Below are 20,675 nucleotides of genomic sequence, written 5' to 3'. Positions count from 1 at the left end.
CTTTGTATCCTGGTTCTTGTTGTTCCAGATTATCGTGGAGTCATTGACATTAACAGGGAGGACATTCCTTAAAGGAGAAACATTAAAATATGTACGTTATTATATAAACAACGTTTATACCCACAGAAGCAATTGGCACTCGTTGAGGTCCATGCTCTGTTGGTCCTCATCCAGTGGCCAGAACCATGTCCTTTCACACCTACCAAGGCCATGTGGGACACAGCACACTATCTTCTTTCCCCTCCTCACCTATTCCTCCCATTCTAGATCTGCCATCTTCTGTCAGTATCTATCTTATCTTCTCTATTTCCTTCCCTAAACAGAACTCGTTCCTCTACATATATCCTCTGTGGTTCTATGGATTGTAGCTTGGATATCATTGACTTAGCAGCTAATACCCACATATAAGTGAATATATATTATATATATAATGTTTGTCTTTCTGTATCTGGGATACCTCAGTCCAGGTGACATTGTCTAGTTCTATTCAATTTCCTTCAATTTTTACAATGTCATGGAATCCAGTGTCATTCCTTATTAGTTTTGGTGAAGAAGCAAATTGATCCAAAAATTACATATTGGAAAAAAAAAGATTCTCTTGAACTTCTGATATTCAGAGTTGTTTGTTCTATCTGAGACAGTAGGTAATAGAAGGGAGACCAAGGTGCATACACTGAAACAAAAGACAAAATGAGATGAAATGATAAACACCAAGTGTAACTGGGCAGTTAGCTGTAATGAAGACACAGAGAAGGGATTCTCAAGAGATAGCATCAGCAATATAGAGGAATAATTAAATGTAACTTTTTTAAACAAATAATATCATGTAATGATATTCATTAACACATTATTAAAGAAATGTGCTCTTTTTTTTCATTGCACATCTGAAAACTGAACCTGTAGCTTTATACTTGGTAGGCAAATGCTCCAGCACTCAGCTATGTCCTGAGGCACTTTTAATTTTTCATCTTGTGAGCGCCAAGGTCTTAGCAAATTGCCCAGACAAGCCTTGAATTTATAATCCCCATGTATTGTCTTGCCAAGGATCTTGTAGTCCTGCTGCACTAAATTCAACTTTACTCTTCTGCTTTTAAGTAGTCGGAAGTACTTCAAATGCTATGGTTATTAAAAAGGACACCTGGAAAGGCTCAGTAAGGGAATGTCTGACACACAAGTATAAAGACTGGAGTTTGATCCCTGGGTCCCAAAAGCTGAGTGTGGAGCTGCTTGTTTGTAATCCTAGTGCTGGGGGAGATGCTTGTCTGTAATCCTAGCGCTGGGGTAGCCGAGGTGTTATGTTGCTGGACTTTTGAACAAGTCGTTGAACTTATATGGTGCTAGATGAGTGCTGGTGCAGTAAGATAATGTATTTAAAAACATAAAAATTTGATACCTAAGGAACTATAGCCCAGGTTGCCTTCCTCATGTCTCCACATGGATACATGTGTTCCTTGCACCCCCATACACACACACAGACACACACACACACACACACAGAGAGAGAGAGAGAGAGAGAGAGAGAGAGAGAGAGAGACAGAGAGACAGAGAGACAGAGAGACAGAGAGACAGAGAGAGAGACAGACAGACAGAGAGAGCGACAGACAGAGAGAGAAAGGGGGTGCACATGCATTCTCACATATACACATTGAGAGAAAGGGGAGGGAGGGAGGAGACAAGCACAAGAGAGGCACACACAAAGACAAAGGTACAGAGAAAAATGTTATGGCAGGTCCGTCCCTTGCCTATTTCACATGGTAGAGAGTCTTTCTCACTTTTTCTTGCTTCCATACATGAACATGGAGACTTGTTTTCAGTCTGCCATTTAAGAGTTCCTTGATGTATGAATTACTGTATCCCATCTTCCTATTCTTTCATTCAATGATGATCACTCAGGTATCTCAATACCGAGCTATCATGAACTGTACTAGAATAAGTATGAAGGCACAAACACATCTTCAAGTTTTTTATTCCAGTTCAGTTGTCTATAGACACAAACGTGGATTGCTAGAATATATGATAATAGTTCTTGTTGATTTTGGAATTTCAATTGTCCACAATGGTTATGCTAACTTATATTTTCACCTATAATATACATGTTCATAGTGAATCCCCACACAGATTATGAAAAGGAGACTTTTAAAAAATTTTTGACAAGTGACTGTGAAGGAAGGACATGGTGGTAAGTAAAGTATGCCAGGCAATGAAATCCAAATACCAACTTATTTCAATCATACGTGCATTCTGGCTTCAGAGAAACCAAAAATAGACCTGATACCAGTGGCTTAGAGACAGAAGAAGTTATAGCAAAAGGTAAGAGATTGATAAAAAAGGCAAGTCTCAGGCAGGAAAAATAAGATTTGGTCAGGTGTTACACCCCTTGTGACCACAGTTAATAATTGTGTATAATAGAATTCAAAGGTAGTAGGAAAACAGGTTCACACGTTCTTACCACAAAAATGAAAGCAATAATCTGGAGAGGTAGTGGATATTTTTCATCAATTTGATCCAATATTTCTAATACATATTTATATATGACATTTCATATATCTAATATATATTAAAAATGTGGTACATGAGCACTTATCATGCAAATAAATTATATATCTACATATGCACATATATGTGTATAGATAAAAAAGGAAAAGACATCTTGGGGAAAGGAGCAAAGAGAAAATTCTGTGAAAATCTTGAAAGCAGCTTCCTTTTTAATGAAAAGAATGAAACATAAGGCACAAATATTTTTATCAAATATGGCAGAATGTGATTTCAATGTTTACATACATAAAACTGCATTATCACAGAACATAAAATTAATAAGTCACTGAAAAAAGCAAAGAAGAAACAAGTGAGGAGACTTTTATCTTTTACTATTTAATTAAATTAAAATTACACAATTTCCCTCTTTCTTTCCTCTACCACTAACATGCTAGATTCCCCCAAACTTTACTGCTCCTTCTGTAAATATTGTTCATAAATCTTATTCAATATAAATATATAGTATATTATGAATAAACCTATAAATAAAACATACTGAGCTTCTTTAATATTGTCTGCATATATAGGTTTCTAGGGCTGACTACTACTTGGTATTGGATAGTTAATTGAGTATCATCCTTGAGCAAAACTATTTCTTTCTCTCTCCCTTTTAGCAATTGTTAATTGCTACCTCTTGTATTTCTTTACCTAGTCATGTGCCTTGTGAGATTTCTCCCATCTAGGTTGGGATGTTGAGAGACCAAGTGAACTTAGAATTGTTTAGGTCTCTTTAAAGCAGCCATATTTTTGAGATTCAATGCTATAGCATCCCTAATATAACTAGAAAACAAAAGTTTGTACATAAGTGAGCCAGGGCTGAGAAAATAGACATACTGCTAAGCTGCTTTCTATGTTTAGCCTAATGTCCCAAGTTCAGATTTCTAGCAGTAATATACATAGTCAGATGTGGTGGCATATTTCCAATGATGGATGGGCAAAGACAGGTAGATACTGGGTTATCATTCACCAAATAGTCTATCTAAATCAGGAATTTCTCTTTGTGGGAAATCCTGTCTCAAAAATTAAGATAGAAAAGAAATAGAAGTCATCTGATATCAATTTCTGTACACACACATACACATACACATACGTTGCCACAAATATGTGTGCACTCATATGTGATTATATGTATTCATGTGTACCATGCATGCACATAAAATAATAAATTAATAAAAACAAGCAAGCAGAAAAAAACAGGAGAGAAAGTAAAAAGAAAGAAGAAGGAGAGAAAGAAAGGAAGGAAAAGAGAAGAGAAAAAAGAAAAAAGAAAAAAGAGAGAAGAGAAGGGAAGAGAAGAGAAGAGAAGAGAAGAGAAGAGAAGAGAAGAGAAGAGAAGAGAAGAGAAGAGAACTTTTGGATGACCAGTCTCTGAGTTTCTCTCCTGGGTATCATCTATTGCTTCTTGGTGACATTCACAGTAGGTGTAGGCGTCTGTTCTTACAGTTGGCTAATGCTTAATTTAAGCTCACTTTTCAATGGTAGAGATAACCATGCACCTACACAATTCTAAATACAGCTTGCTGGCTGGAGCTGTCCCCTTAGGTAACTAAGGTAACAATGACTGTGACCATTCTCCCACATCCTTCTCTCTCTGAGTCAAATGACTCATAGTAAAAGCAAAGCCAAGCAATCTGATGCTTATATGAAAATTGGTTTCCACTTTCCTGTGTATCCTGAGAGACTTACTAACAACTTTGCATATGACAGTATACATTGCACATGGTCTCTTAGACATCACACACCAATAACAAGCTATGTAAAACAACAATAGCAAAAACAGAACAAACAAACAAACAAACAAAAAAAAAACAAGGTGTCTTGAAATTCATCTTGAATTAGCATTAGAGCAATGCCTGCTGATGACCTGGAGTTATCTGATTCTTTCAGTAGATGGCACACTTGGTTTTTTCATTGCATACCCTCATTACCACACTTCTCATTTCATCTATATTTTGCAACTTGAACTGGAAGACATTTTTAACAGATTTTCTTTTATGCCTTATTTTGGTCTTTGGGACCTAACATCGACTGGATGTAGATTCATCTGGAAGATAATCTTGGAAAGTCCATCAGCAAAGCACACCTGTGAGAATGTCTGAAGGACACCTTGACTTTATTATTGATGTGGGAAGAGTGATCTTGGATGAGGCCATTCTCTGGGTTTGGGTCCTAGACTGTCTGAAGAAGACAAAGAAAGCTGAGCACAGGAATCATTTCTACCTCCTCTTTACTGAAGATACTGAGCCTTTCCCATTGTTTTGTTTTGTTTTGATTTTGGCTTAGATTTTGGTTTTAGTTTAGTTTTTTTGAGAAATGCTGGCTGTCTGAGAAATTTCTATATGGACCAGATTCACCTGGACCTCACATAGTTCTACCCCCTTTTTAGTTTCTGTCCAAGTGCTTGGATTAAAGGTTTATATCAGCACCCCTGGTCTAGCTAGTCTTTCCATTATGGTGGATGACACTTTGAATTGTGATACATAAAATATCCAAAAAATAAAACTTAAAAATAATTAAAAAAAGAATTGTGATTTAAAAATAAACATACTTTTCCTTGAGTTGCTTTTGTCAGGGTATTTTAAAACATCAAGAGAAGTAAGCTAAACAGGAACTACTACTAATGGACAGTTCACTAAAGGGGGTCTTGTCTTCACAGTCTTATTAGGCCTTGATTAATTAATTTATTTTGTTTAAAACTCTTTATTGGTTCTTTGTGAATTTCACATCCCCCCCTCCCTGCCCCTGTCCCGACTCACTCGTCTCCTGGTCTCCTCATTGTTTGCCACTCCTGCATTATCCACTTCCTCAACAGAAAAAAAATCATGTTGGAAGCTGTATGTGTGTCACAGTGTGTCTCACAGTATGCCCTTTTGTTCACACTTCTTTATTTGCAAATGTTGATTGCAATGGCATGCTGGTCTGGTATGAGATCTTTGACTCCTGCTACTCAGGACATCTGTCAGATAGCTTGTTGTTGTCCTGTATCATGGAGATCCATGTAGCATTAGATCTGTAGTACCTGCCCCTTCATGCACTCCAGCAGGTCATCAATGGATGAGACATTGGAGTGGGCCAATTCAAATCCCTGGATCTGAGACTGAGAGGTATAAGAGCTGGTCAGACCATGGGTTTTCCTCTCTCCTACCTTGTGCACTAGCTCACTAGCAAATCCTGCAATCAAGGCAGGCTCTACCCTGCTGCCCAGACAAAGTTCAGGGCCCACTGTCCCAGGTACTGCAACAGGTGAGGGAGCAGGACCAGCTCTCTTGATCCCAGGTGGTCCACCTGCCACAGATGATGAAGATCAAGGAAGGCCTTCTGTTTCTCTTACTCTTCCATTTCTCCACCATTTACTTGTTCCTCTTAGTAGTGGCCAGGGTCTCTGAGTGACAGGGATCTCTGCAAGAGTAGTCTTATAGTGGTATGCCTCGTTTGTGGGTTGACACCAGTTAAGGGTTATATCAGGCATGGTCTGCCCTCCCATCCCAAGGTCCACCCAGTGCAGGTCTAGTGATCATGCTAGGCTAGCTCCCTGTCCTGGGATTTCATTGCTTCTATTTGTCTTTCCTGAAGACTTTGTGATCAGCTTGCCCCTACTCTCCCAAATCGGGGTCACTGGCACACAGAACCATGCTCAAGTCTTTCAATGAGGGCTTGAAATTCCACCTCAGGTCCTCATGCTTGCAGAATACTTGCTTTTGTGCATTGAACAATTTCTTCAGATTCTTTATTGGTTATCTAATGAATTCTGCACAACAGGAGATATTTATTTTCCATTGTTTGGGAGATATGTATAAATAAAAATTTCAAAGATGACAATAGATGTAATTGATCTTCAAAACAAATTTTCTTAATCCCAGCAGATAATCAACTTAAAATTTTAGATGCCACCAGTGTGCAAAACGGTACTCCCTCCTTTCAGTGCCTCATGTAAGAGTTGTTTTCAGATATAATATAGTGATTTTCTGAATAGGACGAGTAAAATAACTTATGAAATTTGGACTTGTATAGTTTTAAATTTATACTGTCAAAGATCTTTTAAGTCATTGAGCAAAATGGCTAGCATTTTAATCATTGCAGAATCACAGCTGAAGCTAGTGATCAACAGTATTTCTAAGCATGTTTTATTCATTTTGATCAAAAGGATTATTGCTTAAAATATTAGATCTGTCTGTTATTCATAAAATAAACAAATAGTCTAAATTGGGTTTAATTACATATTGCTTTCATACATATTACTTCATTTCTTGTTCCATCATGATTGGTGCATTTATATATACTCCAGTACGATTATAACTAATGCATAAAATTAGACACTGAAAAGAAAAAAAAAAGGACAGATTTGCACAAGTGATTGAGGATTTAATGATTCATAATGATTTGGCAAGTTCATAAGAATCAATTTAATCAAAAAGTTATTGCTGACATAATTGTGTGCTCAATTAACTTTCATAATATTCTGAAATCTGTTTGCTTTGAACATTCCCAATTTGTTATCTTAACCCACACATAGTTCTAATACATAGTCAACATTATAGTTAAGAGGACACATTGTACTTGGAGAAAGATTCTTTCTGTTGATACATAATAGGTTTAACTATTTTTATGACATTAATTCAACATTATACATACCATTACTTTCTAAAACCTAAGTGTACTTTCTTATACAGGTTCAATAGTTTTGAAAATTGTTTTATTTTTTAAATTGCAAAGTTTAGTATCCAAAATGGACATTTTTATCATGCGTCTGAGGCAAAACACTGAGTTTAAAAGTTTCATATCTGAATTACATATCATTTAATACAAAATTTTAAGGGACAGTGAGATTAAAAGTATAAATAAAGGAAGGAAAATTTAATCCCAAAGCAAAGAAAAATATGGAATGGTGTAAATTTTAAAACCAAAAAAATCATTGGTAAGAAAGTTTGAGTAATAATTCAAATAAATATCCAAGCTCTAACAATATCTCCTTAACAGACACACATGAGAAATACTCTTGTGAATATTTGAGAAGCTGGATTTAAATTACCCCAAATTTGTAACATATAAAAATTAATAGCCAGATAAAAAGGTGAGAAAATGTAAGTAAAAACCACAAAAGAAATATTACCAGTCATGAACGTTCCTCCATTCTTACTAAAGATAACAGAAGACTGTGTGCAAAATAAAAGAATAACTGAAGACATTCCAGCAAATGTCCGTTACTAAAATAGAAAAACCTACTCTGAAGTATTAAAGAATACAATTTACATCAGAGAAAGCCAAAAAACTATTCTGAACTGCATCATCCATACCTTTGCCCGGTATCTTAACCAGCGAACAAACAACCTGACAAGATCTTATCAATGGTGAAATAGTGGTATTTTTATCTTTGGAGGAACAAACGTCTTTTAAATTAGAATTAAGGTCTACAACAGGAGTGTATTTACGCCAGTACTATAACTTACCCAACTACCTATGGCTTAAAAATGCAAAATTCTGAGAATCTGCTCCTCTCAATATTGTTATTTATTTTCTAGCTAATTCTAAGCATTTACTATTCTGCCTACAAATGAAAGCAGCTCTCCTCAATTATCAAATGTGCTTCATTTTGCAAGAGATGGAGAACATTATGAAAGTACACAACATCTCAGGATGGGGAGAGTCAGTGGTCATGGGGTAGTCAGCACCAATAGATTCATCTGTCATAAAATCCCTACACATAAAGCTCTAGGAAGACTGAAAAATAGTCATTAAAAAGATTATGAACTGAAATACCAGGATCCCATCTGCTAGTGTCTTCTAGAGATGCCAAAGAGGCTGTCCCCATAAAATAGGAACAATATGGCTACCACATAAGACCTGTGTAGTGAAAACAAACCAATTCACGTGCGAGCATAGATCAGGGAAATCTAGAAAGGCCCCAATAAAGAGCTAAAGGCAACTGAATCTGAGAGGGGAGAATTAGTTTCCTTGAAGGATGTGCTCTTTGAAAAGTTATTCAGTTCAAAATTGATCCTTAACTCATCCTTAAACATATGACTTCACAAGCAAAAAAAAAGAAAAAAAAAGAAAAAAGAAAAAAGAAAAAAAGAAATGCTAGACTCAGTAGTACACGTGCGCACGCGCGCGCGCACACACACACAAATGCACACACTTACACTCATGCATATATATCTCAATTGATTAATAGTAATCAAATAATAGGATTAAAAAAATTGAGACAAAACTGAAGAGGAAAGCGATGCTACCTGAAAAGTCATTGCATCAATTAGTTTCCTATCGCTGTGATGACACCATGAACAAATGCTCATCACAATAATCTGCCATCAAAGAAAGTCAGCGACAGAACTCAAGACAGTAACCTGGAAGCAGTAACTAAAGTAGAAGCCATGGAGGAAAATTGCTTACTGGCTCTCTGCTCATGGCTTTCTTAGCCTACATTCACTTGCCAGGCATGGTACCGAACCAGGAACGGTCCTATATGCATTAACAATTAATTAAAGAGGACTCCATTCAGTCTTATCTACAGTAAACACAGACGGAGACATCATCCCAACTGAGGTTCTTCCTCCCAAATAACTCCAGGTCATTTCAAGTTGAGAAACAAACAAATATATCCAGCCCAGCGACATTACAGAACGAGATTACTATTGTGCGTTAAGTGATAACAGAACTGAACTGTAGATATTAGGAAAGAAAAACAAATAAGATATTTAAAAGACCTCGGGATAATTGTGGTGTGTGTGTGTGTGTGTGTGTGTGTGTGTGAACATAAGATCTTGAAAATGATGAATGCCAATAACTGAAGTTATAATTATAGTAAAATAAAATTTCTTAGGAGATTGGAAGACCAGCTCTCTGTAAGTGTTGCCACTTCCTGGCTGTGATCTTAAGTGATGTCACTAAAGATATGGCATTCAACATCCCAGAATAGATTTGTTGTTTTCTGATTTTTAATCGTGCATGCACTTTCTAAGTATTTCACTAAATCCCTATCCCTTAATGGTCTCTGATGATATGAGACATTAAGTTCCTAGGGTCTTGTTGATACTAGCAGATAATTTTCTGTGTTTTAGAATCACTTTGTATTGCTGTGATAAAAGACCACGAGTGAAGCAGTGAGGGGAGGAGAGGGTTTACTTCTGCAGATGGTTGTCCTGTGTTACATAGGCAGGTTGGGGAAGGAACTAAGGCAGGAATCTGGAGGCAGAAACTGAAGAGGAGGTTATTAAAAAGGTTGCTTCTCGGTGTGGTTACTAGGGCTTGCCCAATTTTCTTTCACGGGGGTTACGGCCACCTCCAGTTTGCTGGGCCATACCACATCAATTTGTAACAAAATGCCTCCCAGTGTTACCTAGACGGAAATAGGATTAAAGTGTTTTCTTTATTGAAGAAGCTGCCTCTTACAAGATGTCTCAAGGTTTTCAAGTTGGCAAACTTGAATCCAAAATACTGGTTTAAAACTCAAAGTGTTTGTTTCTTCCCTCTATCTTCTTCACAGAGCCCAGTGACCCCCTCTCCGCCTACCAGTGCTATCATCTTTCGGTAAACATTCTTCATTTTAGTAAGGAAACAACTTTGTGCCACTATCTAGTTTCTACAAGTGCTTGAGGATTATTTTAAATTTTCCTTGGAATAGTTATGATAATATATATCCATGCTGTAGAGGCTTGGGTTACTTAGTTTTCCATTACCGTAACAAAGTATCTTGAGCAAAGAAATAGTCCGACAAGTTTGCATTGGCTCCTGGCTTCACTCTATGCTTAGTTGTTCCCATTGTTGGAGCCTGTCACAAGGCAGTGTGCTGTGGTCTTGACCTTTTAGCAGAGAAAACATGACCCTTTGTGTTTCTGAAGACTAAAAGGGGGAGACTGAAACTATAGTTTCACAATTTCTTTTCAAGGACATCCCCAAAGGAGTGAACAAAACAACAAAACAAAGACTAAACCTTTGACCCTCGTGTCATAGACACTTTACAGATTCCCACCCATCCTAACATAGACTGCCCTGCACTTAATAGAATGGAGTGCTGGGAAATTCTTTATCCTGTGAAATAAAAAAATACTTCCCACTCTTTGTTTCCTTTCTCCCCTTTCATGTACGTAATGTTGGCACTGATGCGTACACCATTTTTTAACCTCATTTTTAGACAAAGTACCTAAAGCTAATGGGTAATTTTAAAACCACAAAACTACAATCACTCACTTAAAAAAAAAACAAAATGCTAAGAATGGCAGGAACATATGACAGTGAGAACTAAAATTTCTGAGCGATTTTCTGACATTATAAATTAGCCCCTAGAGTCCTTCTTAGATGACAAAAAAATACTAATATGTTTTGAGCCAATTTTTTTTTTTGCCTAGTGTCATTTGAAACTAAACCTCTCTTATTGCATTCAATTATTTTCCAGCAAAGTATCACAAAATGCCAAACACTCAGGATGAGGTAGAAGAATGTGTTTGGTAATTAGGCTCTAAATGGTAATTGTCTCATATTTCTTAATAATGTTCTTCCCTTCTTTAGTTTCCATTCTTTTTTAAAAGTATTTTTAATTTAATTGCTTGCATTGGTTTTAAAAATCTAATATTATACATTATCCCCTTTAAGAAAAAAATCCATATTTTAAATTATTCCTTTTGTTAGCATGGTATTTCCATGTATTCAAGAGAATTTGCTTTTCTCCCTTCGTTAGCCTCCTCCATATATGGTGCAATATTTGTTTTATTAAAATATTTTATTTATTTCCATTCTAAACAACCTCCTTCCTGGTCCCTCCTCCCTGAATTCTTTATCCTGTCCCCCTGACCTCTGAGAGGGTGCTTCCCCACCTGCCCACAAACTCTCACCTCACTCCCACCAGAATCTCTCTTCCCTGGGGCATTAAGTTTCCAAGGATAAAGGGCATTCTTTTCCACTGAGGCCAGTCCTCTGCTACATCTGTGACCAGGGCCACAAGCCAGCCCTTGTATGCTTCCTTGTGTTTTTTGCTTAGTCTCTGGGAGCTCTGAGGGTTCCAGGTTAGCTGACACTATTGACCTTCCTATAGCGTTGTAATCTCCTTCAACTTCTCCAGTCCTTCCTCTCACTCTTCCATAAGGTCTTGGACCTCAATCCAATAGTTGGCTGTAAGTATTTCCATCTGTCTCAGTCAGTAGCTCATAGAGCCCCTCAGAGGACAGCCATGCCAGGCTCCTGTCTGCACGCAAAATATAGCATCAGCAATAGTGTCAGTATGTGGTGTGCATGCATAGGATGAATCCCAAGTTGGACTGGTCACTGGGTGGCTTTTCTTTCAGTCTCTGCTCCATTTTTGTCCCTGCATTTCCTTTAGACAGTAACAATTCTGGGTCAAAAATTTTGAAGATGGATGAGTGGTCCCCTGCCTCAACTGGGGGCCATGTCTATTTACTGGAAATGGTCTCTTCAGGTTCTATCTCCCACTGATGGGTATTTCCACTAAGGTCATCTGAATTGAGTCCTGGCAGCCTCTCCCATCCCAGATCTCTGGGACTTCTAGAGTTTCCTCATGCCCTCTAACACCCAGTACTGTACATTTCAATTCATTGTCATGGACCTCTAGGCATCCCTCCTGCCTGTTCCCAAACTTGATCCTGCCCCTTCCTTTTCCCTCCCACCTCTCCTCTCCCACCCAGTCCCCTGCCTTTGCCTCCCATGACTCTTTTGTTTCCTTTCTAGGTGGGTTTCTGATATCCACACTTGGGCCTTCCATCATGTTAAACTTCCTATGGTCTGTGAGTTTTATAATGGGTGTCTGAGATTTTTGCCTAATATCTAATCAGAAAGTATATACCATGTATGTCCTTTTGTATCTAGGTTACCTCAATCAGGATGATATTTTCCAGTTCCATCCATTTGCGTACAGAATTAATGATGTCCTCCTGTGTAATGGTTGCATAGCATTCCATTGTATAAATGAAGAGCATTTTCTGTATCTATTCTTTGGTTGTTTCCAGCTTCTGGCTATTAAAAGTAAGGGTGCTATTAACATAGGGGAGCATGTGTCCTTGTGGTGTGGTAGAGCACCTTAGGTATATTCCCAGGAATGATATAGCTGGATCATTAGGTAGAGCTATTTCCAATTTTCTGAGGAACTGCCAGATTGATTTCCAGAGTATTGTACCAGCTTACAATCCTACCAACAATGGAGTGTTCCTCTTTCTCCATATCCTTGCCAACATCTGCTGTCACTTGAGTTTTTTATCTTAGCCATTCTGACTGCTGTGAGGTGGAATCTCAGGGTTGTTTGATTTCCATTTCCTTGATAACTAAGGAGCATTACTTTAAGTTTCTCAGCCACTCAAATTTCCTCTGTTGAAAATTCTCTGTTTATGTCTGTTAACCCAATTTTTAGGTGGCCATTTTGCCATTGACAATGTCCTTTGGCTTACAGAAACTTTTCAGTTTTATGAGGTCCCATTTGTTATTTGTTGATCTTAAAGCCTGAGCTACTGGTTCAGGAAAATTTCCTCTGTGTCAATGATTTCGAAGCTCTTTCCAACTTTCTCTTCTGTTAGATTCAGTGTATCTGGTTTTCTGTTGTGATTCTTGATTCACTTAGACTTGAGCTTTGTACTAGAAGGTAAATATGGGTCAATTTGGATTCTTCTATATGTAGGTCACCAGTTATTCTGCACCATTTGTTGAAAGTGCTTTCTTTTTTCCACTGTATGGCTTTAGTTTTTTTTAAAGATCAAGTGTGTATGGTATATATGGTATACATATATGGTATATGGGTTTTTATATTGGTCAATTCTATTCCATTGATCCACTTGTTGGACTCTGTACTAATAACATACAGTTTTTTTCACTCTTGCTCTGTAATACTGCTTGCAGTCATGGATGATGATTCTCCCAGAAGTTCTTTTATTGTTGAGGACTGTTTTGCTATCCTGTTTTTTTTTTCCATATGGATTTGAGAATTGTTCTTTCCATGTCTATAAATAATTGTGTTGAAATTTTGATTGCATTGAATCTGTAGATTGCCTTAGGTAAGACTTTCATTATGTTAATGCTGCCAATCCACGGGCATGGAGATCTTTCCACCTTCTGAGATCTTTGATTTCTTTCTTCAGAAATTTGAAGTTCTTCTCATAGAGATCTTTCACTTGTTTAGTTAGTCATAAAATAATTTTTTATATTATTTTATATTATATATATATATATATATATTTTATATTATATATATTTTATATTATTTTATATTATTTTATATTATTTTATATTATTTGCGATTATTGAGAAGGGTGTTGTTTCCCTATTTTCTTTCTCAGTCATTTTACCATTTATATAAAGGAAGGCTACTAATGTTTTTGAGTTAATTTTATATCAAGCCACTTTGCTGGAGTTGTTTATCAGCAAACACACACATCCGTTGCTTCCATTCTGTTACCCTTGTAAACATATGGAGCCTTGCTGGTTCCTCCAATCCTCCCTCCCTATCCTCTACAGGTCAGGCATGCGGAGCTTCACCTCATGTTTGCCTGTGGTGCTCTGCATCGTGCTCGCCTCGCCTGTTGCTGAATGATGTCTCTTTGGTCTCTTTGTTGATAATTCAGATAGGCTTATATCCCAAAATACTCTGTAGGCAGGGCAAACTGAGATGTCCAAGGTTTTGTGGCTGCATTGTTGTTTCAATTTCCCCACTTGAGGCCTTGCCAATCCCACTATGCTGTCCTATCCCTGGATGTCTGAAACTAGTAATGTAGATCAGGGTTGCTTTCAACTCATGGAAGACTTAATGCCTCAGCATTGGATTCAAGTAGTGGGTTACCAGAGAGCGCTTACTCTATTCTTTTAATATGGAAATTATTGTCACAAATATGAAAATGTATTAGCATGCTCTATCCAAGTAATTTTAGATTCTAGAAACATACGACAGACTTCTGTACCTTAAAGTCATATCTTCTTTAGGGCAGTTTACAGAGGTCTTATACTTCAGGTTTATCAGCAGGGTTTGCTGTATAGCAGAGAATGATACTGATCCATTTCTCTTGAGTACCTGAAGAAAATAGTAACATACGTAGAAAAGGTCATTTCTACTAAGCAGAGTAGCATATTGGTCTATTTCTCTGATGTCTGAGAAAATGACTGTATTTTGTATTTCTTTTCATCTGTCATGCTAGTCTGTGATAATGCATGATTTAAAAAGTAGGCAAAGAGGTTTTCAAAAGTCGACAATAAAATGCATAACATGTAGTATCAGCTTCAAACTGATACTAGCAGATCAACAGCTGCACTGAAGTCCACGCAAGTGAATTGTGTTATAGTTTTGTGCTTCCTTTTGCTGTTTCTGTTTGTTTTGTTTTTTGTTTTTCCTGATGCTGTAATAAAGTACCCTGACAAATGCAATGTAAGCCAGAAAGAAGATTACTTATTACTTTAGTCAAAGAAAGGTAGAAGAAATAAAAAGGAATACCTATGTAATCTGAAGGCTAGTCAGTCATTAATATAATTCAAAATATTTTAAAGCTATTTACACCTACTTTAAAATGCTAGTCTTTCAAAGCAGGAAAGTCATGACAGAGCAAAACTGTTAAACTCTTAGCATCCAAGAAGCAGAAGAGGGTAAATGTTGTCAATTAAGAGTAAATGGCGGGGCTGGGGATTTAGCTCAGTGGTAGAGCCCTTACCTAGGAAGCGCAAGGCCCTGGGTTCGGTCCCCAGCTCTGAAAAAAAGAACCGGGGAAAAAAAAAAAGAGTAAATGGCTTTGCACATATGTATGTAAAATTAAGAGTCATTTTTAAATTATCTGTCTGGGTAACATTTTGGATAATTATATTTTCTGAACTCTAATGTCTTTATGCTTTATGTATATTATAGAGAAATTACTAACATAATATTTTTGGGAGCAAAAAGAGAGAAAATTATGAAAACTACTGAAAAGTAAACCTTGAGAATGATAGCTCTTTATCATGCAACATTTAACAAATAGTAATATAATTATTGTTGCAAATTTAACAGTGGTAGAAATAAATTGAGATTTACCAAAGATCTAAAAAGGAGCTGTTTTAATCCCCAGTATTTATTTAGTGACTCTATAGTTTTATTGGAAAAAGGGAACACATATTGATACAATAAGCAAGGATGGCTTGGATATTTTTCTGGAGGCCTTTGTAGTGTGCTATATTATGTGTCAAAAATCAGACAGAATTTATATATTTATAAAACATATTTGATTGAATATAAAGTTATGTGGGAATAAAGAAAACCTGGGTGATTGTGGTGACACACACCAGTATGACTTGGTAAAGGAGGCAGAGGCAGGAGGATTATGAATTTGAGGCCAGCCTAAGCTACACAGGGCTCTAGAGATGGCTCGGTTTTTCAGAACACTCACTGTGCCTTGCAGTCTGAACCAGTGCCCAGAGCAAATGCAGGGTTCTGGCTCCCCACCCCTCCTGTTACACCCTGAAAAAGCTTGACTCTCAGGAGCTCTGACACAACAGGATCTCAGGAGCTTGGTTACACCAGGATTTCAGGATCTCAGAGGCAGCTTGACTCCCAGGAGCTGTGACACACCCAGGATCTCAGTCAGGATCATGGGATCCTAGAATCACAGGAACACAAAAACAACTGGACTCTGAGGAGTTCCGACACATCCAGGATTACAGGAGGAACAGGGTCCAGTAAAGACAACAATGGCAGGTAGCACTAGAGATAAACAAGGCCACTTGGCATTATCAGAACCCAGTTCCCCCACTATAACAAGTTGGGATAACCTGTAACATCGGAAAAGCAAGATTCAGATTTAAAAATCACATCTCGTGACAATGATAGAGGACTTTAGGAAGGACATGAATAATTAACTCCCTTAAAGAAATACAGGACAATAGAGGTAAACAGGTAGAAGTCCTTAAAGAGGAAACACAAAAAATTCCCTCAAAGAATTCCAGGAAAACATATATGAACAGGTGAAGGAATTGAACAAAACAATCAAGGGTCTAAAAATAAAAATTGAAACAATAAAGAAATTACAAAGGGAGACAACCCTGGAGATAGAAAACCTAGGAATGATATTAGGAGACATAGACACAAGCATTACCAACAGAATACGAGAGATAGAATGGAGAATCCCAGGGGCAGAATATACCATAGAAAATATTGACACAACAGTCAAAGAAAATGCAAAAGGCAAAAAGCTCCTAGCCCAAAGCATCCAAGAAATCCAGAACACAATACGAAGAACAAACCTAAGGATAATAGGTACAGAATGAAATGAAGATTCCCAAATTATTATTGTTTTCAACCAAATTATGGAAGAAAACTTTGCTAACCTAAAAAAAGAGATGCACATGAACACACAAGAAACCTATAGAACCACAAATAGATTGAACCAGAAAGAATATTTCTCCTGTCATATACTAGCCTAATCATCAAATGCACAAAACAAAGTAAGAATGTTAAAAGCATGAAAGGACAAAGTTAAAGTAACATATAAAAGCAGACCGATCAGAATTATACTACAGACTTCTCACCAGAGACTATGAAAGCCAGAAGATCAAGGGAAGATATCATACAGAAAAAATAAAGACTTTTTAGAATTTAATGAAAATGACAGCACAACATACACATATTTATCTGACACAAAGAAAGAAGTGCCAAGAGGAAAACTCATAGCTTTGAGTGCCTCCAAAAAGAAACAGGAGAGCATACACTAGCAGCTTGACGGTGAAACTGAAAGTTTTAGAACAAAAAGAAGCAAATACACCCAAGAAGAGTAGATGGTAGTAAATAATCCCACTCTGGGCTGAAATTAACCAAGTAGAAACAACAACAACAACAACAACAACAACAACAACAACAGCAACAAAAACCTATACAAAGAATCAACAAAACCAGAGGTTGTTACTTTCACAAAAGCAACATGAAGTATGATACATAAACCATTAGCCAGACTAATCAGAGGGCACAGAGACAGTATTCAAATTAACAAAATCAGAAATTAAAAAGGAGACATAAAAAAAGAAACTGAGGAAATTAAAAAAATCATCAGCTCCTACTACAAAAGCTTATACTCAAAAAACAAACAAACAAAAACTTGGAAAATCTGGAGGAAACAATTTTCTAGACAGATACCAGGTATCAAAATTAAATCAGGATCAGATAAACAATCTAACCAGCCCCACAACCCCTAAAGAAGCAGAAGAAGTAATTAAAAGTCTCCCAACCATAAAAAAGCCAAGGACTAATTAGGTTTAGTGCAAATTCTATCAGACTTTCAAAGAAATCCTAATGCCAGTACTCTTCAAACTATTCCACAAAACAGAAACAGAAGGAACAGTACCCAATTCACACTATGAAAACACAATTGTGCTCAGATGTAAACCACCCAAAGCCCCCCTAAAAAAGAACTTCAGAACTTCCTTATGAATACCGATGCAAAAATACACAATAAAATTTGCACAAGGTGTATCCAAGAACACGTCAGAAAGATCTTCTATCAACTTCAAATGCTGAGAAAACATTTGACAAAATTCAACACCCCTTCATGTTAAAAGTTTTGGAAAAATCAGGAATTCAAGGCCCATATATAAACATACTAAAAACAATATATAGGAAACCAGTAGCCAGCATCAAACTAAATGGAGAGAAACTTGAAGCAATCCCACTAAAATCAGGGATTAGACAAGGCTGCCCACTCTCTTTATTTATTCAAAATAGTAGTCAAAATCCTAGCAAAAGCAATCAGACAATAAAAGGAGGTCAAAGGGATACAAATTGGAAAGGAAGAAGTCAAAATATCACTATTTGAAAATGATATGATAGTATACTTAAGTGACCGAAAAAGTTTCACCAGAGAACTACTAAGCCTGATAAACAACCTTAGCAAAGTGGCTGGATATAAAATTAGCTCAAATAAATCAGTAGTCTTCCTCTAATCAAAGGATAAACAGGCTGAAAATGAAATTATGGAACTGACGTCCTTCAAAATAGTCATAAATAATATAAAATGCCATGGTGTGAGTCTAACCAAGCAAGTGAAAAGTCTGTATGACAAATCTCTGAGGAAAGAAATTGAAGATCTCAGAAGATGAAAAGACCTCCTATGCTCATGGATTGGCAGGATTAATATAGAAAAATGGCCATCTTACAGAAAACAATTTACAGATTCAATGCAATCCCCATCAAAATTCCAGCTCAATTCTTCATAGACTTAGAAAGGACAATTTCCAAATTCATTTGGAATAACAAAAAACCCAACATAGCAAAAACTATCCTCAAAAATAAAAGAACTTCTGGGGAAACACCATCCCTGACCAGGTCAGGGATGATTAAAGCTATATGGTATTGGTACAGAGACAGGCAGGTAGATCAATGGAATAGAATTGAAGATCCAAAAATGAACCCAAACACTGATGGTCACATGATCTTTGGTAAAGGAGCTAAAACCATCTACTGAAAAAAGACTTTATTTTTAATAAATGCTGCTGGCTCAACTGGAGGTCACAATGTTGAATGCAAATCGATCCATTCTTATTATCATGTACAAAGCTCAAGTCCAAGTGGATTAAGAACTTCCACATAAAACCAGGTACATTCAAACTAATAGAAGAGAAAATGGGGGAAGAGCTTCGAACACATGGGTACAGGGAAAATTTCCTCAACAGAACATCAATGGCTTATGCTCCACGGTCAAAAATTGACAAATGAGACCTCCTAAAATTTCGAAGCTTTGGTAAGATGAAGTACACTGTTATTAGAACAAAATGTCAACCAAAAGATTGGGGAAAGATCTTTACCAATTCTACACACAATAGAGGGCTAATAGCTAATATAAACGAAGAACTCAAGAAGTTAGATTCCAGCGTATCAAATAACCTTATTAAAAATGGGGTACAGAGCTAAAGGAAGAATTCTCGCCTGAGGAATATCAAATGGCCCAGAAGCACCTATAGAAATGTTCAACATACTTAGTCATCAGGGAATTGCAAATGAAAACAACCCTGAGATTCCACCTCATACCTCAGTTTGAATGGCTAAGATCAAAAACTCAGGTGACAACAGATAGGAGGATATGGAGAAAGAGGGACTCTCTTCCATTGTTGGTCGGATTGCAAGTTGATACAACCATTCTGGAAATCAGTCTGGAAGTTCCTCAGAAAATTGGACTTTCCACTACCTGAGGACCCAGCTATATGTCTCCTGGGCATAAATCCAAAAGATGCTCCAAAATATAACTATGACACATTTTCCACTATGTTCATAGAAACCTTATTTATAATAGCCAGAAGCTGGAAAGAGCCCAGATGTCCTTCAACAGAGGAATGAATAAAGAAAATGTGGTACATCTACATAATGGAGATATTAAAAACAATGACTTAATGAAATTCTCAGACAAATGAATGGAACTAGAAAATATCCTGAATGAGGTTACGAAGTCACAAAAGAACACACATGGTATGTACTCATTGATAGATAGACACTACTCCAAAAGCTTGGAATACCCAAGATACAACTTACAGACTACATGAAGCTCAAGAAGGAAGACCAATGTGTGGAGGCTTCAGTCCTTCTTAGAGGGAGCAACAAAATACTCATAGCAGGAAATACAAAGACAAAGTATGGAGCATAGACTGAAGGAAAGAGACTGACCTACCTGGTAATCCATCCCATATACAGTCACCAAACCCAGACACTATTGTGTATGCCAAGAAGTACATGCTATCAGGAGCCTGATACAGCTTTCTCCTGTGAGGCTCTGCCAGAGCCTGGCAAATACAGAGTCTGATGCTAGCAGCCAAACAGTAGACTGAGAATAGGACTTGCATGGAGGAGTTATAGAAAGGAATGAAGGAGCTCCAGGGGTTTACAGCCCCATAGGAAGAACAACAATATCAACCAAACAGACCCTGTCCCTCAGAGCTCCCAGGGACTAAACCACCAACCAAGGAGTACACATGGAGGGACCCACATATGTTGCAGAGGTGGCCTTATAGGGCATCGATGAGAAGAGGGGCCCTTGATCCTATGAAGACTTGATGCCTCTGTGTAGGGAAATGCCAGGGCAAGGAGGCAGGAGGAAGTTGGAGGGTGGGGGACCACCTTTATAGAAGCCAGGGAAGCGGGGTTGGAATAGGGGATTTCAGTATGGAAAAGAAAAAACATAATAATCATGGGAGACAGAGGGATGTAGGAA

General features: G+C 37.3%; 1 long non-coding RNA gene across 1 annotated transcript in view; it reads right to left on the bottom strand.

The window, feature by feature from the left end:
• LOC148001137 (uncharacterized) overlaps window positions 1-15,203 on the bottom strand; it is a 90,259-nt gene extending 75,056 nt beyond the window's left edge. The window contains exons 1-2 of the long non-coding RNA XR_015638558.1: window positions 15,168-15,203; window positions 14,427-14,536 (exon numbers count right to left, since the gene is read on the bottom strand). This is a non-coding gene — a long non-coding RNA (uncharacterized LOC148001137). The remainder of the gene's footprint in view (window positions 1-14,426; window positions 14,537-15,167) is intronic.
• Between the last annotated feature and the right edge of the window lie 5,472 nt (window positions 15,204-20,675).

This window comes from Rattus norvegicus, chromosome 15, assembly GCF_021556685.1.
Source record: "Rattus norvegicus strain SHRSP/BbbUtx chromosome 15, alternate assembly SHRSP_T2T, whole genome shotgun sequence".
In the NCBI taxonomy this organism is placed as follows: Eukaryota; Metazoa; Chordata; class Mammalia; order Rodentia; family Muridae; genus Rattus; species Rattus norvegicus.
Note: the sequence above shows the minus strand (reverse complement) of the source record. Positions and strands in the feature narration are given on the sequence as shown.